This window comes from Megalops cyprinoides, chromosome 11 (assembly GCF_013368585.1).
Source record: "Megalops cyprinoides isolate fMegCyp1 chromosome 11, fMegCyp1.pri, whole genome shotgun sequence".
Taxonomy (NCBI): domain Eukaryota; kingdom Metazoa; phylum Chordata; class Actinopteri; order Elopiformes; family Megalopidae; genus Megalops; species Megalops cyprinoides.
Window position 1 is genome coordinate 34510749 of NC_050593.1, and position 24276 is coordinate 34535024.

General features: G+C 44.1%; 1 pseudogene; it reads right to left on the reverse strand.

Annotated features, from left to right (window-relative positions):
- Nucleotides 1–2635: 2635 nt before the first annotated feature.
- Nucleotides 2636–21422, reverse strand: LOC118785402 (annotated as a pseudogene).
- Nucleotides 21423–24276: the final 2854 nt, after the last annotated feature.

Sequence of the window (24276 nt, forward strand, 5' to 3'; positions counted from 1 at the left end):
CATGTTTGCACAATTCCAAAAGTACTAATATTTTAAAAATGCAAAATATTGCATATCAGAAGTCTTTACTGGATGCTTCCCAGTGAAACTTCAGAATCGCCTCTCGCGGATGCTTTCATTTCATTCATTTGCTTGATTTTATTCATTATTAAATTTGCCTCACATTCAAAACAGATGAAATGTTACTGAAAGTGTACGCAAATAATGATAATACGAATACTAATGATAACAACAACAACATAATAATAATAATAATAATAATAATAATAATTCGACTGATATTTTTACCTGATATTTCGAGTTGCTATTTTTACTGTGTAGAATATTCAGACTAATAATCAAACTAAGTCCTCAGATTTTGTCATGCCCTGACAGTAAAGTACACACATCTGAAGCAATCCGATTTTAAACCACTGTATCTCATTGGCTGTTAATTTCATACTACACCACTGATATGTACAAGGGGACAATCGGAAAATCACTTTGAGCGCCTCAAAAGAAGCCGATGCCAGATAGTTGTCAGAGCAGGCTAACAGTTAAATCAGGGGCGCTATGACACAATGTCATTATCATTGAACGCCAGCCTAGATTAACCAAAAGCTATTTATTAATATTAGCATACACAATCTGGTCATCTTCATTAGTTGTGCGTAGGCCTACAAGTGGCTTTGTATCATTTCATGGATATGGTGTAGAAAAATTTAAATTCTAATGATTCTGAAGCAGGGGGTGAAATCACTCAGAATAAGTATACATTTCGTCCAAAACATGACCCCTATTTTTATCTCCACTGGAAATCTTAAGTCGTCTCATGTATAGACCCCTACGCCACACAGCCTACACTTGGGCAAAGAAGAATCCAATGAAAGCGAATGAATATGGACAAAAACCGGTTTCGCCAGCGGCTGAAATTGCAGTCGCTGGCGCCCTCTGCTGGATATAAGTGAGACAAACGTGTTGCCTACCATACAGAAATACGGTAGTTCACTGTGCAATAAGATTCTCATAAAGGATTTTAGTTATCAAGCTTTGCTGTTTGCGTTTTTTTTTAATAAAAAGCGAAACTTTCAACAAAGACGTGTTTATTGCAGTGAGGGGATAGCTCCCACAGTTATACTTGTGCAAAAAGAGGGGGTGCGACTTAATTAGATGAACAAATTTAGGGAAATTTAGGGGAAGAACCGCGAGGCTGGAGAGATGTATTTTTCTTTTAGAAACTTTTACCCAGTCTCCTTATGTAACCATTATTAGTTTAGTTATAAATCACTGGTAAATTACTGACAATTAGCATACACCCTTTTAAGCAAAGTCAAATACTGCGGGCAAATGTGCCATATTTGTATTCAGCTAAAATGTAAATGTGTCCACTTGTTCATTTACTTGTTTCCCATGGAAAATATGCTCACCCTGCCAACCCTGTTATAATACGTATAATGATTCCTACATACACGGACATCTCTGGTACAGCACATTTACAAATAGTGCCCTTTATCTGGTACATGGTCTCTAGATGCAAAAAAAAGTTACAATGAAGTCAATCAAATCATAAGGAGGTTTAAAGGTTTTTCTCATGCAAAGATAATATAATGTCATGAAAGACTATTTATTGGTTAAGCTATGTTAAATTACTCTGAAATGTGTGAACAACAACATATCAGCAGTCAGCAGTCAGGAGATATTTGGCATGGTCTTGGGGGTAATCTACCTCCCCATACCTGGCTTAGGCTTTCTGCAGGGATCTACAATGGAAAAATCAAGGTAAGTATCTCAAGGAGGTGTGCTTGGTGCATGCTTTAAATCAATCTGCACAAGAGAATGGTGCAGTAATGGACAAAGTACAAGGTGCAGTCCAGCCTCTCAGAATATCACTACTAATCTAACCGCATTACCAGAGCTCACCAGGGGGAGAAAGAGCTATTTAAATATGTTTTATTCAGCTCAACTGCACTTCATATGTACAGTATATTTGTATTTGATGCCATGTGTATTGGTTGTTGTTTTACATTACAGAGTATATAGAGAATACAGAGTGTTGTAGGGCCTGAAAGTGACGAAAGCCCACGCGAGCTTCCTGCATTTGCACCTGAGCGTGTTCAGTTGTTCAGTTCTCAGAGACTTCAGGAATTCAACCTCCGGCTTGACCTTTTCCTTATTAGCTAGATACTCCTACGGCACAAAACATTTTATTACAGTACATGCCTACTAAAGCGCAGAAGGCATACACCAGAGCGGAATAGTCAGATACAGCCTATACAGAGCCCTCTCCAGATGTGCCAAAAAGAAGCAACTTCACTGCGGATTGGGGAAAAAAAACACAGCAAAGAATCTCTTCCGTAGATTGCTCCTTTAGGGAAATAATGAAAAGCCGTGTGTGTGTGTGTCTGCGTGTATTTCTGCACAGCAATTTTAGCAGCTAGTCTCATTAAATCTGCCCACTTGCCTAAACTTGCAGCGACTGGAAGAGCTTTGTCGTTTGTTCGGATAATTGGCCATTTTACGGCAATCAAAGTTAAATTCAGGCTGTGTGGCGGCAGACATGGCTGGGTTTCTTTTCCACCACGGGTTGCTGGTGGCGGGGTGTGTGTGTGGGGGGGGGGTGGAGGGGGGGTTGGGCTGGACGATTACCTGCCACGGATCACAAACAGTAGCCCTTTTTCTCCAGCGCACTTTGTTTCAGCACAAACCCACTGTTTCCTGTCTCTGCCATTAACTCGGAGGGGTGCATCGACGGGCCCGTTAGCGCGAATCGCAGCCCGAGCACGGCGCCGGTGTCCGCCCGCACCACGCCGCCGGCTGCCTCGGCGGGGGACTCCAGCCGCGGCTTTGTTAACGGATAAGGGGACCAAATCAACTCACTCATCTTCCGGCTGAGCAAATCATAAGATATTATTCCCCCCGAAGGCGGCGGTTAGGAGAATCAGAATACACAATCATCGCATTTTTCCTGCCGCACAGGAGGGCTCCGTTTCAGCGATGCCCCCATCAGCACCACGAGCCGCGCAGTCCCTGCGCAAACACACTACTCTGCCACTCCGCTTCCTGCCTGCTGCCGCCACACACACCAAACACCACTGCAAAACGCAGGGGAGAAAGGAAGCCTCGTCAGTAACGCAGGCCTAAAATTTACAAATGTCTGTTGCTTAGACTTTAAAATGCTCCTTCACTAGGGCCCCAAGCAGACAGGGGCCCTCAATGATTCTACCATATATTTTTGTTACATATATATATATATAGGGGCACAGTGCATTAACCTTTCAGGGGGCCCAAAATTCCTACCAGCACCCCTGCCTGGCGATCAGATAGATTTCTGCCCATGCGATCTTGGAACATCAGAATCTCCCTCTCCTTCAAGTGAGTGACATCACTGAGAGCTGCCTTGACCTCTGACCTCTGACCTGTGAGATTACAGCTCATGGCACGATCCACTCTCAGACACGTCATACAGTTCCGCACAGAGGGTAGCCTTTTGCTTCCACACGAACCTCCCCACCTGGAAAGACTGGCACCATGACATGTCCACAAGAGCTACCCACGCAGGCCAGTGAATATGAACGTTCACCAAACAGGTAATGATAACCGTTCCTGTTTCAGAACACACAATCAGACATTTTAATTTTGAACTTAATTGAACTGCACTTCTGTGTTTGTTCACTGGAGTTAGAGATCAGAGAGGAGCAACGGCCCCGTCTCCGCAGAGACCATCAGGAGTTGCCCGGTGCCTCAGCCCTCTGTAGGCCCTCCTCCTCAATGTTGTGCCACTGCAAAGCGCTCCTTTCCTGCTCTCTGCCTAGGAGGAGGCAACAACAGAACTGGCCGTCACAACAAGAGTCAACGGAGAACGAACTCAAGTCACACCTGACTGCCGGCCCAAATCAACAATGACAACAATTTCACATACTGTCAGACATCTTTAAACATCTGTGTGTAAACTTATCCGTGAGTCAGGTAGTTTCTTGTGCAAGATCTCTTTGATGTCTACCTTAACACTGTTCTGGTTATTCCTACACAAGCCAAACCAACAACAGAATTGATATTAACTCAAAGCCTGGCAGTCATGTGTGCAGAACCAGAGCCATTCATCGAGTTGCTAATATGTATTTAACAGCATTTATATCCTAGAGCATAATTAGCACTCCTTTCCTCAGAGACTATAACACCACACGTGAGGATTAATGCCTTAGTAAGAATTAAAGGACTCCGAGAGACCTCATATAACACTAAATATCAATGATGCAGTGAGCTCTTGGCTTCAGGCACCTCTCTCTGAAGATACTTTTACAGCGGAGGAAGAGTCAGACACTTATATTCTCCAGTCAAACAGGGAAAGACCACTCAGTTCATCTGAAAGACCATCATGTAAATATGAAGCTTGTTCTGATAAACAGGCTGCTTATGAGGACAGAAACCGAGGAGCATGATCCCCAGAGTACTCTGCTGAGATGATATCTGAACACACTTAATATGTAGTGAATATAGGAATTGAAATATTTGCTCTCATGCGAGACAAAAATTCAACATTTCAACATTAAAAGGAGATGAACAGAACACAGAATGACATATTGAAGAGAAGTTTATATCAACATTTGCTGTTTTTAATAAGTTACAGCTCCTCAGAAAGTTGGAAAAGAAAACCTGCAGGTAAAATTTTTTAGCCCGTGACAGAAACTGTCATCTTGTCTTGACGGTCAGTTTTGATGAATTGTAAGTTGTAAAATATGAATCTGAAAGAAGTCCTCCAGCCGTCTGCTGTTCTCTCAGCCACAGGAATTGTCCAATGGTTCATTTGGAAGTTAATGTCAATATTCACACATAATTAACCAATTGGCCGTTAGGGAATTCAAACTGTAATACAAAATATTTTAATTTTTACCTAAACTTCCCTCAAAACTCAAGTTCATAGTGAAATAAATACTGCCTATTGCTCCAAAGATATATCATTTGTATTTTTTTCTTTTTCTTCAATTTTATCAACATTTTAGTCTCCCTGACCTTTCCATAGAAGATGGACATTTTTATAACTGTCATTTATTATATTTGAAATAATGCTACAAGGTACTGACTGTGACCATATGGTGAAGTACAGGTGTATGGATAGTCATCCTGTCTCCAACACCACACACTTCTCAGACATGACATTTCTGCATGGATTTTGTAATCAGGCACACAGTATACTGCAGGTGAAGGTAAACAGATATTCACTGCATCTGTTCAGCATGCTACAAATGAGCCTGAACACTAAAAAGAATCTGAACTATATGAACTCATACAAAGACAATTTCAAACACTTTACAAAAACGCTAGAAATACTTTAAAACAATTTCAGTGTTTTGATTACAAATCAAACTGAAGAAGCAATCCCTTGAGTAATCCGGTGAAATGACTCTGGAGACCAGTCGAAACACAGCCGTTTGGCAAAGGTTGTTTATTTCTCCTAACAGTCTGCATTGTAATCACAGCGCATTGACCACTGTAGGCACATGCATCAACGTTTGGCTCCCAGGATGAGTGGAAATAGGCTATACATGCATAAACCCAGAACCAAACACTCACATCTCCCACAAAGCTGTTTACACGGCCATTTAATCTTCCCCACATCCAGTGGCACACAGTACCTCGCTCAGAGGGAAAAATCCATAATCTCTTCCGTGCTTTAATCAAGACTCAATGCCCCATACAGTGTTAGTGTACCATATGAAAAACACTCCGTTGGAAAGTGACAAATGTGACACATACTAAAGTATTCAATTACATTTTTGCTAAAATTAATACTGAATCAAATGAGTGATTCCAGCCTCCTGTGAAATACATATGTGACAGCATATAGGATGTTGTTAAAGTAGCAAAGTGCAGTGCACTGCCTTAATAAGAATTACTGTCCACAATTTCATTCTGACAAGCAGACTGTTAAAAAGTGGAAGTCCAAACCTGTGGGTAAAAAGGGATGTTTTACTCATCTTTTTCTTTGAATTAATCAAGAAATTTCTTTGGCTAAGTTGTTCAATTGTAGAACAGAACCTATTTGAAATGTTCAGTAATTTTAGACAATCCACTGTAAAAGAACATAACATGACACTCAGCAATTATTTGAATGTCACCCTGCAAATTGATAGCCCTCTGTGAGCTACAATGCTGTAGTGCGGCCAATGTCCTTAAATAAATTACAACAGAAAATAATACATTTGACATTATTTTTTGCATGTTCCCATGATAATCAGCACTGTGGTGCCCTGCCTGTCTGGATTCGCTTTCATTATGACAGGACTCCGTAGTTCTAGAATAGAATCTCAGTGCCGGCTGTGGAATGCCCAGTTCCTCGGCTGCATTCTGTCCCGGGTCGACTGTCTCTGGACTCGAGGTGGAAGCGTATTTCACCTGTACAGAGCATCTCTATTGCTCCTGCCATGCTGACTGCCATAATCTGCACAACTTTCTTGCCTCAAAGTATTTTACCTGCAGGGGGCTGAGGTAATTACCTGGAGATAAGCAACACGCTGTATTCAAATGGCTTTTTTCATTAATTATACACCATTGCACTCCATCGAGTACTTTATTACATGCTGTGAATGAGTCCAGAATGATTCTCTTATTGGCATATTGCTCAATTCATACAAGTAATGATTTTAAATGTTAATCCTGGACTGATTCTGTATTAATTTTGTCCCAATGTTTTTGATCACTACAGGTGATGGAATCTTACATCAGTATTTCTTATAAGCAAAGTGCACTCTGCTAATAAAAAAATCTTCAGAAATATAGATATATTGTCAGCAATACTATAATTTTATATATAACTTATATACTATAAGCAATTTAAGCAATGTCATCTGATAGTAGAGTTGCAAACTATAGCTGCCACCATTTCCCCCACGGTTGGTGAAAAACTAGTCAAAATGTGAGATTATACTGTAATTTTTCCGCTCAAAATCAAATCCAAAACCTAATATGAAATTAAATTACACCTTGAAGCATTTTAATACATCATTTATGTAACAGATACGACTCAACCAATGCAAATACATGAGTCACAAAGTGGATAAACCCAAAACCAAAGCAAAAAAAAAACAAAACAAAACAAACAAAAGCACTGAAGCCTAATGTGCGGTGTGTAATTTCTCTTTCCTGAGTCTGAAATAAATAGAATGATCGTATCAAACATGGCTGACATTAGTGAAACATAAACTCAAGGCACCTGGGCTGTTTACATGAGAAGCACATAAGCACGTCTGATTCACCTTGTGATGAAAAGTAACTGAAGATTCTGTGCGCCCCCTGTAACCAACAAAACTTTTCTTGGGGCTTATCTTCAGTTACTTTTTTCCAGAAAACTAAATAAATTAGAATGCAGACTGGATATGCATTTAAAAAAATATTAAGGTGAAATTTTCAGAGAAAAACCCTTCCTTTGAATGCTCACATTACAGGTAATAACCAGACAGACTGAAAAAAAGTCCTTTGAGAGACACTCTGTGAATCTGTATTTGTCACTTGAACAAGACCTACCTTGAAAAAGACATATCAATATTAGAACCCAGAAATGTACTCTGACACAGATCTGGGTTCAGTTAGAAGTAACCATAGCAATAACAGTAGTGTTGCAATTCAGCTAATAGTTTAGGCTACAAACCTAATCAATTCCACAGCAATTTAAACAAACCACGTGCAACTGTATGCACCTTTACAGATCTTCACAGAAAACACTTCTGTTAAATGTTTTGATAAATTGAGCATCCCACGGTAAATGTAAATGAAATGTAGCAGGCAGTATAGCACAGCTGCTTTGTGGGAGTTGGAGAGGTGGCTCCACACGGACACGTGGTATGAGTTACCCTGTAACACTGGTGTCACTCACAGTTTCACTCCAGCGCCTCCTTCCTTTGGCAGGTTGGCTTTTTTACAGAACACAGGGCACTGATGAGGTCATGCACTGATTCCTGGAAGACGTCCCAGTGGACAGAAGCCCTAGGTGAAGATTCTGATATCTAAAGTGCAGCTCTCAAACACACTCCATCGATTCAGACCAAAGCCTGGTGCATTTTTTTGATCCCAACAGTCTTCCTCCTTTCATCTCTAACTCTTGACTCCTCATGGCCAGGAATACTGCATTTGTAAACTCAGTCCAGTGCAGGTCTTGGCACATTAAAGCAGCTTTTCCTGCTGCATCAAGCCCAACTGCAGCCAGGCAACACACCTGCGTAAAATGTTTATTTTCTTCTGGCATGTATGTAGCCAATTTACCCTCTTTGTCCAAGTGATTGCCTGTGTTAGACTATTCTAAATCTAAGTGCAAACTGCATTTCATAATGCAAATAAATATAATACTGTACTAAGGAGCTAAGTCCCATGTTCACACACACCCCCCCCCCCCCCCCCCCCCAATGTCACATGACACGCCACGAGTCACATGACAGCCCTACCGATCCTGCCTGCCCTTGTCTGTAAAGCAGTCTTCCTGGAAGTCGAATTCCTGCACAGCGATGCCAAAGCACCCCACCCCGCTGCAATTGTGCCCCGTACAGCAGGGCCACGCCCTGTCATGCAGGGCCACGCCCACCCACTGCAGCCACACCACCAGATCGGTGTCCGCCACCATCCTTTCCCCACACCTGCATATCAGAGGAAGGATTCACCCACTGGGCCTGTTAAGCTCTCACCAGAGTGGCTAGACAGAGGAGAGGAGAGAGAGGGAGAGGGGGGTTTGAGAGAGGGAGAGAGAGAGAGAGGGGGGGGGGCTTGAGAGAGGGGGAGAGAGAGAGAGAGAGAAAGGGAGAGAGAGAGGGAGGGGGGAGAGAGAGAGAGAGCGAGCAGAGGAATGGAGGAGCAGAGACCATGCAGACAGACATACAGAGAGAAGTGGGAGAGATGCTCAGAAAAAGACCAGCAGAGAAAAGCACAATATAACACAATATTCTGCCATCCTTTGACATAAATCCGCTCATATGTCATATAACGCTAAATACATCTGGAGATAAATTTAGCTGTTGACATGAGAAAACATGCAGACATATTTTACAATAAAACCACAGAAAAACACTGAATTTATTGTGGCGTTACTTTTGAATAAAAAGGTTCTTCTGTCTTCACACAATGCTCATTTGATTGGCCCTTATTGTCACATGGGTAAGTGACTCTTGCCTTACGCGAGAACCGCTTCAACACAACACAGAGGCCAAGAACGAAGCCAAACGGATTCCCCAAAACAGAGCGGCCCGCGTCACACGGTGAGGCACAGTGAGGTCCTCCGCAGAGCATCGTGGGTAGAGGTCAGACGGGTGCGTGCAGCTGGTCCCTCACCTCCTCTTGTGCACGACGTCCTGCACACACTGGTCCTTGTGGTAGCGGACGAACTGCGTGCAGGTCAGCCGGATGTCCTCGGCAACCGTGGCCTGAAGCTCCGCCCCCTGTGGCTCCGCCCCCTGCGGCCTGCCTGGCCACATGCTCGCCAGCCTGGGCACAGTCAGGAGAATACCGACACACATGGCTTTAACACACAATCCCACACAACAACACCAAAAACCCCACCGCGGGAGCACCCAAAACAGGGACTGCTGCCAGACTCACCTTTTTTTGAATGGCAGGATTATCAGGTGCTTATCCAGACCAAAAATCCCAAAAGAAATAAAGCCCTGCAAAAAATTCAGAATATTAGAACGTGAATGCTAAACAGCAATGACAAAGGCCGCAGAGTAACTTTGTTTTCGTTAAGTTTTATAAATGTAAACTGTCCGACAAAGGCGAAGAAAATTGCCAGATTGCAGCATTTTGTGAGACGCAAATGAGGAGACATCATCAGGAGTACGGCAGTGAGGCATCAGGAAGTTCACCTGTCCATAGTTAGCCACCACACAGAAGAACTGCAGCTCTAGGTAGAGTCTCCCAGGATCGCGGTTAAAGAGCCACCATAGGCAGCTGGACAGGTTCTGAAACACAGGACAGGGCTCAGTTTCACACAGTTCACCTACTGGAGCAGGCCAAACCAGGTTGTTCTCACATGTCTACATTGCACAAGCTCCCCAGTGCAAGAACAAACACCTCATGGGTAGTTCTGAGAAAACACGCTTGCGAGTGTGACTTGGCTATCTGCCCAAACGTTAGAAGATCCCACACTGGGTACACATGAGGGTGAAGTCTGGAGATTCAACCACAGCAGATATACCACCCCCTGTCTGTTGTGCTGTGATGCTATGGCAGTGCTATAAGGTTTAAGTTTTAATGCATGGCTGTTATAACGCTGTTCCTTAATTAAACATATGTATTCCACAGGAATGGAAGTTTGAAAACAGAACAGTGATAAAATCTAAGGAGAAATAAGACAGAACTGCCAGCTCACTAATATAATAACAGTGGACTGTAATGTGACGTAATCTAACGAGAAATCCCCTTAGAAAGAAGAGGATAAAACACTAGCTCGCTAATATCATCACCCTGAGCTGTAATGTTGCGTGATGGGCTTTGTGGGCGGGTTCTGAGGGGGAGGCGAGGGGCGTGACTGACCGCCAGCAGGCTGACGATGAGCAGCAGACAGAGCAGCACATGCCGGGCCACCTGCCGGTCGGTCCCCTGCTGATCCTGCTGCTCCTGCTGCTGCTGCTGCTCCTCCTCCCGGGCCACCAGACAGCGGGGAGATTCACACTGCACCCCACACTGCACTGAGGGACACAGCAGAGAGAGAGCAGTCAGGGGCTGCAGGCTTACAGAGAACACAGACTCACACTGCACTGAGGGACACAGCAGAGAGAGAGCAGTCACTGGCTGCAGGCTTACAGAGAAGCTGAAGCTGTATACAGCTGTATAAATAAAACTTTAACTGCTGTAACCTATGTCACTCACTCTGGATAAGAGCGTCTGCTAAATGACAACAATGTGATGTAATGGGAAAGCAAGGTCAGATATGGGCCTCATTTTGACTCAGGGGAGGGGGGGGGGGTTGGGGAGGGGGTGAAGGAACCTACGAGGAGCATATTTCAAAACAAATAAGTAAAACGTGTAAATTACACATGGACACTCCTTGAGAAAAGGGTGTTAAAATATTACAGTGGAAAGTAATATGGTGAGTGCACTGTGTGTGTTATTGTGGGACTCAATGTTCAGACACTGCCCACACAAAGATAACCAACTCCTACTGTTTTCCTGAAATCAACACAATAACTAAAGCATGTGCAAATATTTCCCCAAAATCACGTTCCAGCCGTCCAGAGGAAACTGGTTCATAGATATGCTTTACGTAAAAAAATTTTGTTCATGAGTGCAAGAAGGGCAGAGTGAAACAGCTGAGACCACAACCAGTTCAGACCAGACACAAACAGCCCAAAGCAATTAAACTCCAAGCGAAAAAACCCCACGTTTCAGTAATTAAAGACACGCAGCTCCAAGGCTGAAGGTTGTTCGGTGGGTTGCTCGGTACCTGGCTGTGCAGGTGGTGTGTCTTTTGTGTGGGTGCAGGTGATCATGTCTGGCATGGGCTGGGCTGGTCCACCCTCACACATGTGGTAGTCTGCAGGAACACAAGGATGGTGTGCATTCAATCCCATCAGGCAAATGGAAGACAAATCCAAACATTTACAGACCCTTAAAGAAGACACTGAGGAAATCGATGGCTTATCTATAAATCCATCATTCAAGGATTTTAGTAACAACTAATCCAAAAGCAAGCACTGCAAAAAGTCGGTGTAGAATTATGTAAGCCTCTGCAAATGCTCCCCTAATGGCGTTTTGATGACAGACTTAGGGACACAGAGCTTCCTTGGTTTTGGGGTTTGGCTGAGTCACAGCAGATAAATTCATGGGTCAGCCAAATCTCGCAGTGTCCACTTAGTGCCAGAGGCTGTGTCCCGAGGCCCCCTCCACAGGGATGTCTGCTTTTTATTATTATTTTTTAATTTATTCAACTTTTATTTTCCCAGATTATGATCCCACTGAGATTTAGAATCTCTTTCACAAGGGAACCAAAAGACTGGTCAAAAGACAGCATTAAAACAGTTACAAAGTTAACAGTAGGCAATATGTGAAATCAGTATGATGTAACAATAAAAGAAAATAATCAGGATAAGAGGAACATCTGAAATTTGGAATCTCTGGTTTAGGGCCCAGCATACCTCTGTGTGGGTGTGTATCTCTGTGTGGGTGCGTACCTCTGTGGGGGTGCGTACCTGTGTTGACACTGCTCTGTGGGGGTGCGTACCTGTGTTGATGCTGCTCTGTGGGGGTGCGTACCTGTGTTGACACTGCTCTGTGGGGGTGCGTACCTGTGTTGACACTGCCCTGTGGGGGTGCGTACCTGTGTTGATGCTGACCTGTGGGGGTGCGTACCTGTGTTGACGCTGCCCTGTGGGGGTGCGTACCTGTGTTGATGCTGCCCTGTGTGGGTGCGTACCTCTGTGTGGGTGCGTACCTCTGTGGGGGTGCGTACCTGTGTTGATGCTGACCTGTGGGGGTGCGTACCTGTGTTGATGCTGCTCTGTGTGGGTGCGTACCTGTGTTGATGCTGCTCTGTGGGGGTGCGTACCTGTGTTGACACTGCTCTGTGGGGGTGCGTACCTGTGTTGATGCTGCTCTGTGGGGGTGCGTACCTGTGTTGATGCTGCCCTGTGGGGGTGCGTACCTGTGTTGATGCTGCCCTGTGGGGGTGCGTACCTGTGTTGATGCTGCCCTGTGGGGGTGCGTACCTGTGTTGATGCTGCCCTGTGGGGGTGCAGGCTGCAGGGTGGTCTGGGTCTCCGTGCCACTCTGGGCTCTCTGGTCCTCGTTGGTGCCAGAAACAGAGCTGGACTCCAGCACCTGGTAGCTGGTGTTCTGAGCACCGCGGCTGAGCACCGTCAGAGAGCAGCCACCCAACAGAATGCTGCAGGCCAGCACCACCGCCGTGCTGATGATCTGAGAGAGAAACCGTTACAACAGCACAGCCATTACACCAGCACAGCTGTTACATCAACACAACCGCTGCACCAACATGACCACTACACCAGCACTTAAACAGCGATTACAGCGATAACAGCGGTACAGGTATTACACCAGTAACACTACTGCACAACCATTACCCCAGCACGAGTGCTACGACAACACAACTGCTACAACAGAATCAAATGCCACACCAACACAACCATTACACCAACACAACTGTTACACCAGCACAACCATTACATCTGCACAGCTGTGAAACCAGTACAACCTTTACACCTGCACAACCATTACACTAGCATGACTGTAAAACCAAAATAATCATTACACCAGCACAAACAACACACCACCACAACGGTTACACCAATATAACTATTACACTAGCACAAGCACTACACCGGCAAAACTGTTACACCAGCTTACCCATTACACCAGCACAACCATTACACCAGTACAGCCGTTACACCAGTACAGCCGTTACACCAGTACAGCCGTTACACCAGTACAGCCGTTACACCAGTACAGCCGTTACATTAGTGCCACTGTTACATCGGCAGAGCTGTTACACCAGGCCCTGAAGCCTGACACTCACCGCTCTGAGAGCACCCTCTAAAATGACTGTGTAAAAGCACATATGGGTGAGAACAATGCCTTTCTGCTACTTACATTAATCAGTAATAATTATAGTATAATGATGAATGGTGTATCTGCCTTATCTACCAGTAAAAAGACTGTTGAAGCTGATATTCTTCTGTCGACTACTGTCAAACAGCAAAAGGTCACGTCTCTCTCACACTAAAATATAAACAACAATCTGGCAAAAAAGAAATTTCCCCCCGCAATTTGCCTTTTTCTCACCACCTAATTTTAATTCAGTACATGTTCTTCTTCTTATATGGAGTACGCCTATGCAATTTGCATTGTTCCAAGTACCAAACACTGTGCATATTTAGGAAAAATTCTTGGAGAATGGTGAGAAATTTGAATACAGAAACAAGTTAAAACACAACACCTTTAACTCCCCTCCCCTGCTGCTCTCACCTGAGGTCTTCCGCAGAAGAAGGCCGAGTCAATGGCGTCCGGAACCTTCTCTTCAGCAGCGAGGAGCATTCCCACAACAAGCACAGGGACTCTGAAATTTCAGCAGAGCGTTCTCGATCAAAGACACAATCAGGCCGCACTGACCAGCAATGAGTGATGGACAGCGGCAGGACTTACCCCCAGCCCAAAACCACCAGAATCCCCGGCTGGATCTTCAGCTGGTCATCCTTCTTCATCAGCACCAGGGAGAGGGCGAGAAGGCCTATCAACAGCAAATGCATTACACTACATTACTGGCATTTAGCAAACGCTCTTAACCAGAGTGTCTTACATCGGTTACAGTTATTATACAATGTTATCCATTTATACAGCTGGATATTTACTGAGGCAATTGTTCATTTAGTACCTTGCCAAAGGGCACAACAGCACTGCTCAAGTGGGGAATCGAACCGGCAACCTCTCAGAGTCCTGCTCCTTACCACTATGCTACACTGCTGCCCCAATCCTGTGCATCGCTATGGCAACTGTGCCAGCCATTCACACGCAAGGTTTGTACTTTCAATAGTAACAAATACAACTCTTGCATTGAATGTTGTTCTCATTTCAGGGTAGGATCTGTGTAATATTCTGTTCTGTAACTCTCCATTTTTTTTATTTATTGAATCCACTTGTTATTTTTGCATCGACAAAAAATACTAATCTGTGTAGTATAATGACATGACCCTTACCAGTATAGGTATAATTTTGGGTGTATCTTCGAGACCAGTTGCAAACATTATCATTTTTATTAATTAAAACATGAAGTCATGCATCAAAGTCACACTATTGGAAATGCAGTTTTGGATTCTTTTAAATGAAGTCAGGTGCCATACTCCAACATGAATACGAATGACTTTTAAAAGCACCTCAATGTTATTTCCAAAGTTGTCCGAAAATGTGCAAGAATGACATACCGGTCCACACATAAGTGCTGTAGAGGGAGCTGTACAGTAGGCCAAAGGTCAACATCTGTCCAATGTAGCTGTCTCGTTTCAAGATGAAGTTCCAAAGGATCATACCAATGCAAACTAGAAACTATAAAAGAGAGGAGTGTACGATGTTAATATCAAAAAGGGATTCCGTTAGAAAAGCTTCACTCGCTCTGCTGCAAACCAGTTACCATTCAACAAATAACCAGCTTTGTTTTTACACTGCCTTACATTAGCTGCTTAGCGGATACTCTTATCCAGAGCGGCTTAAGTACGTTACAATTCGTACACATTATCCATTTTATACAGCTGGATATTTACTGAGGTAATTCTGCATTAAGTACCTTGCCCAAGGCGTACAACAGCAGTGCCCCAGCAGGGAATGAACCCAGCAACCTTTGGGTTAAGAGACTTGCAGCATACCACTACACCACACTGCTGCCCTTTTATCCAGGGTGACTTACATAGCTTCCACTTCATATCCCTCCATTCATACAGCTGGAAATGTACTGACACATTTTTTGGTTAAACACAGTGCTCTGCTCAAGGGTACAATAGCATTGCCCCCCTGGGAATGAAACTGCTAATGTCTGACACCTGGTATATGGCATGGAACTTCTACAACCAGAGTGTGTTGAGTGATGAGTGGATTGTAATGAATTCCATATTCTTGCCTGTGCCAGGAACAGGTTCATGGTGAACATGTGCGGAAGTCTCCGGAACTTCTTACTCAGAAGCATTACAGTGAAGGTCCACACCTGCAAAGCAGAAAGCCACACACACTGACAGCCTCCCAGTGCTACGTGTGTGAGAGCAAGGTTTCACTTGGTCTACACGTTCCGCTCAGATGATAGTGAAACATTCAGCCAGCTCAGTAACCTTTTCAAAATGCATCACACACACAAAGATTTACGCTGCTTAACTTTCACAGTGATGCTGAGAGAAAACGACAAAACAGACCTCTACCACAGAAGACAGGGAGACAAAGGCCTGTCTGCGAGAGGCTTCATGTGTTACCATAAATGAAGCGTCATTAGTAGATGGTCACACCAAACTCTAAAATAGAGCTCACAGCTGTTGCATCAGTTTCTCTAAGGCTTAAACAACTCAGCAGAACAGAGTCCGCAGTGCTGAGAGCTTATGTGCTCTGTATGGCTTCAATGTGGCGATTGTTTGTAGACTAATGCTGAATTCACACATATCATTAGCTCAATAATTTTTTAATATTAACAAATACGGCCTATAATCTGGAGTGAGGCTACTTTACCACATTACTCTACTGAATAAAGCAATATGAATGAGTACAGGCAAAAATGCTGGTAAAAGCAGCCAAAAAAATGCTCGAGTTCACCCAAAATATTTATCCAAGTTTAAGACCTGTGCAGTATGTGATCCTTCAAAATCTAGCCACCAAGGACGGGAAAAGATTGCAGCTTTAAGCCACCCACAGAGGGCAGATTACTGGTAATGATCACCCTCTCAGTGAGAAGAAGCAGCGTGGGAGATCGACTCACCAGAGCCACCAGGCTGACGATGCTGATGTTGAAGCTGACGTTCTGAATCGCAGACACTAACGGCTTCGGGTCCATGGAGGGGATGGTCAGCAGCCAGGCAGAAACGTACATGATGGGGGCGGAGAGGAAGGTGCTGATAACCATCCCCGAGGTAACCTGGGAAACAGCACACCTGACAGTTACAGACACATATTACATTACAATACATTCATTTCATTCATTCACTCATTGCATTAAATTACATTCACTCATTACATTGCATACCAGTCAGAGGTTTGGACACTCTTTTCTTTCTTTATTTTTACTATTTTCCACATTTTAGAAAAATAGTAAAGACATTCAAACTATGAAATAACACAAATGGAAATGTGCAGTGCCTAAAAAAGTGTTATGAAAAAGTGTCTAAAATTTTAGATTTTTCAAAATAGTCGAAAAATATTTTTTTTTAATTAAAACTTTTTTGGAAAGAAATTAAAACGCATAGGAATCAACTTCATTATTTTTATTTGTCTAAGAAACAAATTTCAAGCATGTTAGTATAAGTCTTTAGATAAAAATGTCTTTGAATGCATGCTTCTCAGTATCTTAATCAGTTGTGTCCAAACTTTTGACTGTTACTGTACAACATTACACTATATCATTCACCACATTATATTGACAGCTACCAGCACAATGAAAATAACGGATATATAGCAAGGATCCATGTTGCGGGTGTAATACAGCACACTGGAGAAGTCAGGCGACTCACTACTTCGAGCTCCATGTTGTACTGGGCTGCATAGATAGCGACGCTGGGGGCCGTGGGGAAGACTCCGTACAGGAATGCATAGTTGGAGAGGCTGGAGTGGTTGGAGGAGCTGGCGTTGCCCGAGTCCAGCAGCTCCACCATGTCCCTGCATATCAGTGGCATCACCAGCCTGAGGGGGACAGAACCGCCCACCTGAGTGATCAACGCACCCGAGTGATCAACGCACCCGAGTGATCAACGCACCCGAGTGATCAACGCACCCCGACTGATCAACGCACCCCGACTGATCAACGCACCCCGACTGATCAACGCACCCCGACTGATCAACGCACCCCGACTGATCAACGCACTCGACTGATCAACGCACTCGACTGATCAACGCACCCGACTGATTAACGCACCCGACTGATCAACGCACCCGACTGATCAACGCACCCGACTGATCAACGCACCCGACTGATCAATGTAGCAGCAGTGCTGCAGTGGGGAATCGAACCAATAACCTTTCGGTTATGAACCCTGATCCTTACCGCTATGCTACACTGCCGCCCCAAGGACTGATGGCTAAAGCAGTGGGTCTGGGCTTGGGTGAGACTTGAAGATCAAAGTCCTGAGTCATTGTTCATAAAAAAGAGCCAATGGCCCTTTCTGCAGAATAGAAGGTTCCCTGGTGTGCTAATCAAACTCCTGCTCTGGCTCTTTCAGTCTCCCCATCCTCCACCTGGCAAGATAACTCCCTCCCTCTCCAGCCAGGATGATGGTTGCTCATTTTTCTGGCATAAACATGACCACTGTACATCACTCCAGTGGGTGCTACAAGCTGGCAGAGGCTAAACTGAGTCACACCCAATGGTGGGAAAAGCACTCAGTGAAAGTACTATGCAAATGCAATCCATTACAGTTAATAAATTGTTTAAACAGAACACTAAAGAAGAAAACTGATTCATAAGCTTTGTCCGTGTGCTGCAATGGCAGATTTCTTTATGCTTTGCAAGCTAACACAAAAAAAAGACTCGGCCAATTTCTTACACAACACAGCATTCTCCTATCCACAAATATGACCCAACACGCTGTGTTGCCCAACAGGGACTTGTGTCATCTGAGAACAAGGAAAAACAAGCTCTCTTTTTCAAGTCCAGACCTGTGTCATGGAACCTCCAATTAGAAGCAGATGTTCCCCTTGAGAAAAGCACAGGCACTGCCACACAGAAAGGGCTCACTAAAATTGGTTAAAAAGACTGGGATGTAAGCACAAAATCATATGCTCAGGATCAGTGTCAAAACACGACCACACAGGTACGCTCATTACGTGACTTTGCTATGCATGCAGGTAATGACAAGCCCCACAGCCCCACTGTTTATCATTATGACCATACGCTCTATAATCCAGAACAACCTCACATTTTCTGGCTGAGTTTCAGATGGAGTTTTATTCTTCCTCAAGAAATCCCAGGAAAAATCGGGCAGGTAAATGGCATTTAGCAGACGTTCTTAAAAGGACGTACATAGGTTACAATTTTTTACATGTTACCCATTTATACAGCTGAACATTTACTGAGGCAATTCAGGGTTAAATACCTTGCCCAAGGGTACAGCAACAGAGCCTCAGCGGGGAATTGAACCGGCAACCTTTCAGTTACGAACCCTGCTCCTTACAACTATGCTACACTGCCGATTCAGCCTCTAAAAGCATGCTATGTCAGGACCTTACATGTTTCATTTAAATCAATTTTCACATCACGAGGTGTTGTAATGGGGAAAGCTGTTCCAAATCTAAAGGAATCTAAAAACACGCAGCACTCAAACTCTAAGGCCACGGAGTCTCTCATCCCTTCCCCACCCGCACTGCCGCCTGTAGATGGCGCTGCTGGGTGCGCCGGCATACTCACAACTTGGCCGTGATGAGCAGGATCAGCGCCACCACAGTGGACCGGGTCAGCTTGCCCAGCTGGTCCACCATGGTCAGGCCCAGGTAGAAGAGCGCCGCCCCTCCGAAGGAGTTGGCCAGGCCGTCGACGAACTCCTCCAGCACGGGGGGGATCCGGCGTCCCAGGGCAAAGTGTGAGGCCAGCCCCACTACCACCATGAAGACGATGGGGTTCTTCAGCACCTGCAGGGCCACCACGCCCACGATGCGCAGCTTGCTCTGCTGCTGACCGTGGTCCTCCCGCCACCTCTGCACCTCGCAGAAGGCGAACCCGATCGGGTTCAGGAGCATCAGCGACACCGGCGCCACCAGGTAGATGTACTGCAGGTACTCCGGGTAGGTGTTCCTGTACAGGGCCTCCACTGTCCGAGAAGCACAGGAAACGTACACATTTAAAGGAGAACATCTGAGAAGATGCTGCACAGTCAATACCTGCCACATGAGGCATATCCAATTGTCCTCAAGACCACACTGCCATGCGTACACACAGTGCTGTAAAATGATAAGGGATATTACTGACAGAAATAAAATAATCTCTCCCCCCATCTCAGTAAGAGAGGGGAGACAGAAAGGAATGAAAACACATCATAAAAAAATGCAGCCTCACAAAACGAGGAAATGAGTCATGGCCCGTTGTGGGGACATGGTTCAACATTTTTCCGTGCTTTCAAACGTCTGCTTAAGCTTAGGAATGCAAACTTCGGGCAGTTTCATGAGAGACCTTTGCCTCCAAACATATATCATATGTGCACTATTACACTGGGAGCTGTTCACAAACACTGAGTGTTTGCATCTGACATTGTTTCCTTGTCGCAGCAGTGACTTCTCGTTTGTTTGGTATTCACTCATCAGGACTTGAGTGGATCATTTAAGGCATTACAAACTAACCAGGTCTGTGAGAAATAGGCTAATCCATTTCTACATTACACTATTACATTATTGTCATTTAGCAGACTGTCTTATCCAGACTGACTTACAAAGTGCGTCTAACCAAGGTGCAAGAGGAGTTGCACAAACAGCACACCGCTAACCACACATGACCAGGCCTCAGCGCCAAACATAGTGCTGCTATCACAAGCACATGTCTAGATCAACATGTAAGTGCAACGCAATATACACCACAGAGGAACGATACTATTCCAAACACAATGCTAACGCACACCCTGAATTACACTTCCACATGCATAAGCTAATTAGACATAAGGGGAATGAGAGATCACATCTGGGTACTTCGCTGGATGCTGGCTTGTGCTGCGGTCTGGTAAATCTTAAAGATTTTCATTTTTTACATGCTTTTACAAACTGTATGTGAGTGATGAGGGGTAGGTACATCGTTGCATTCCTACCTAAATCTGTGCGGGATGTTCTGATAAATTGCCCTATTTACCATACTTGAAACCTATTTTTAGTTTCAAATTAATGAACGGTTAGGAGTGTAGCATAGCGGTAAGGAGCAGGGCTCGTAACCCAAAGGTCGCAGGTTCAGTTCCCCTCTGGGGTGCTGCTGTTGTCCCCTTGGACAGGGTACTTAACGCAGAATTGCCTCAGCAAATATCCAGCTGTATAAATGGATAACAAAAATTGCAGAAATTGTAACCCAAAATTGTGCAAGTCGTCCTGGATAAGAGCATCTGCTAAATGTCAATATTGTAATGTCATGAATGATTATACTGAACAAACACGCTCCCAAGAGTCTCCCCTTCTTCTATGTAAAGTGTGACATTGAGAAATTTTGACCAGGGGAGTTAAACAGCCACAGAAGCATTTCCTGCTGGAAAATATGAGATATCTGTATGCTTACCAATAGGGTATCCCAGTGCAAAGTCATTGCTTTGAGTGGCGAAGATAGAGAAGAGGCCCGCCTTGCTGTAGCGGCTCTCGGGGCTGGCGATCAGCAGCGTCAGTACGCACACGATGACGAACACGGACACTTTGGCGATGAGGATGCTCCACAGAAACGACCAGATGACGTTGCCGAAGTCCAGCAGCACCATGTTCTTAAACAGCAAGGCCGGGAGAGCAAACTTTGACACGAAGTTCCCTAGCCCTTTGGCCTGCGTGGACGTGATAACGTTCGCCCGTCCAGCGATGTATCCGCACAGGATAATCCCAAAACACTCCAGCAGCGCTGGGAACAGCTTGTCGATGGACATGGCTGGCGGGGAGGTGATGTTGTGGGACATGTTGAGCCCAGATCTGACGGCAGAGAGATTCTCCATAGCGGCCAATTTCATGGACCGTCTCAGCTCAGCGAGGGGACACTAGTCCTGGAGATGGGGACACCTGCTCTGTTGCTGGTGTCAGCTGACGCCCCGTAAATACTCTCTCTGAGGAACTAGAAAAAGCGAGAGGCAGAAAATAAACTCTTATCCCTCCTTAGCATGTGGGGACGTTAAGTACACATGTCTCACCCTGAAAGCACAAAGGCAGTATTGGATTCTGGTCGTCACGCAAGTGAACTTGACACATTTCACTGACTCTTGCTCAAACCAAGACATGTCTGACGTGTGCATGGCATGTACACATATGTATGACTCTGTGGCTAAAAAGGGGAACACTATAATCAAGTGAGGAATTCCCACGTTACTCACAACAGGATTATCAATTTCCAAGTAAAATAATAATTTGCATTCACATGTATCATGATTTATGCAAGCCTCGTGATGAGTGCATCGCTAAGGTGTGACTTTAAACAGATACAATTCTAACTACTGCTTACTACCCCTCTCTGCTACAAAAAACACGAGCGACCATAATATGACGCAACTGCATAGCTACGATGAGTTTTCCTTGAAATGCATGTCATATAGCCAACCAAAAAATTTTTACAATCATATCAGTGCATTAGCTACGCGATCATAGTTTCACTGTACAAACACGGAGCAAGACGAACAGGTCACAGTGAACATCTGCAGAAAACACCGAGTTTTCATCTTAAAATTTCGTGTGCCTAGCTCTAAATATTCAGCTACATAACTAGTCTAGCTGGGGAGACCTATGTGGTGGACAGTTCAGTACATCGCCTACCCAGGAAGCTATGTCCCACACTACATATTGATACCCTCCCATTTAACAAGCCATTACATTATGGCTATGTATTGCACTAAAATACGCCGCTAAACAATAAGCAATGCGACTGTGAGGATGCAGGTGAATGTGCGTGAAACACAGTCAACTGGATAGCTGGGAAACTTAAAAAAAACGCGTACAGCCTCCATTCCTTGCAGGAAGAAACATACACTAACGCCAGACTCGCTGGTGCAGTCTGTTACTGCGGAAAAGTAGTTGTTCGTTTGCTAGCTAGCTGTTAGATATTGCCCAGTAGCTAACGTTAGCCAGCAAAAGCTCCGCTAAACCGTTACAATCTACAGCTTATAAGTAACTTACTGATTGACAACATATGAATATGACATGCCGATGCAGGAGGAATATGTTATTTTCGTTTCCTTTCGTTTCCCCACGCCAGTCCAATTAATCTGGTACTGTTCTCAAAGAGAACGGACTAATTTAAACTTGTTTTACAAAAATACGAGCCCACTCACCGCACTCCTGCCTCTGCCTCTCGCTGTTGACCCGAGGATGTTGACTGATGTGCGGTCCATCCAATGCGAGGTCACCCTCCCCCGGCTTTACGGTGGACCGCAATTACGCCAATCAATAGATGCAGCGGGCGGGGAAAACGCAGATCCTCACATGTACGCCTCACGTGGTGGTCCAAGAAATGCATTATGCCGTTATTCTGAGAATTTCATTTATAGATCATTTAATTATCAAATTACGATAATGGCTGTGTTTCCTAGTGAATTCAGGCGCACATTTTAAAAATGTTTTTCAGATGTAGTGCAACAGTGGTTTGTTTAAATTAATTTTATAACGATGAAGGAATTGTATTTGTTTAACACGAGGTTTTTATCCAGCGTGTAAATTTTAAGTTCGCGTGATGACCATTTATACAGCTGTACATTGTTTGACCAAGGATGCAAAAGTCCAGCAATACTGTCTATTTCCTTGCATTCTGAGTTGATGTGCTTCTAAAGAGACTTCTATGACTCCCCCCAGACCAAACTTCTACCGCGATGGTGTATGATTGCGGCATTTTCCCACTGTTAAATGGAAACGGGTTCCGGGAGATTCAGCAGGTTGACCCATTGACAACTACCCTGAGAGCGCAGAGATACCACAGATATGAAACCAAGCCGGGCAATTCTGTAGCAAGGAGACCGTCACATGACGACAGTTTGGGGTGTTGTGGGAAACATGACTGACAAAAACAGAGATCGCAATCTAGGCCTCTGATGACCTTTTAAAACCAGTGAAAATCGCCTTTTGATGTGGAGGCTCTGAAACGCTGCTGTTTCAGAAAGGATTCTAGAAGAGGCCCCATTTCTTACAAATGATCCAAACACAAGTTCATGTTAGTAACTTTTAATCATGATTGTTTTTGTGCTAATGCTCAACATATACATTCCACAGAGAACAACTGTGAGGTCATAGAGTTTTTTTTTTTTTTTAATCTTGAAAACCCATCTTGAAATGCACATACAAAATGTTCCAGCTTGCATGAACAGCTTTTTTGGCTGGAAAACATACCAATAAAAAGAGATGCTATGATCTGTATTTTCTGATGTGAAAGCATAATCGGTATCAATATCACTGTCAAGATATATGACATGCAGAAGTACCATAACAAGCAGTTCAACACAAGCATGAATTATTTAATCAACTATATCGTCCACATATGGAAAATCAGACACTCTAATAAGTGACCATCATCCAACATATAGTAATGTGAGCATTTTTTCATGGATGTGTTTAAATGACTTCCTATTTCCATTACAATGGGCTTCCATGCAACAGCTGGATTTCATGTTGAATTTTTCCCTGATAACTTTGATTTTATCGTTGGTCCAATGAGATAAGATAAAAATATGGTTCCTCATGTACTGAACCAAACACTCTAAAAATAAATAATTTTGATTTGATTTAAGTAAAGCAAACTAAAGTTTACATTCTTTTCAGTCATCACAAAAGCCCCATAATCTTCTGTCGATCGTATTACATTAAATATCAACATATTACACGTATCAGACGTACTCCCTGTCACAGCCCTGTGGAAATGAGCAACACAATTCACTTTCAACTTCACCTCAACATGAAGAATATGATACCAAGAGCGTCACTGCC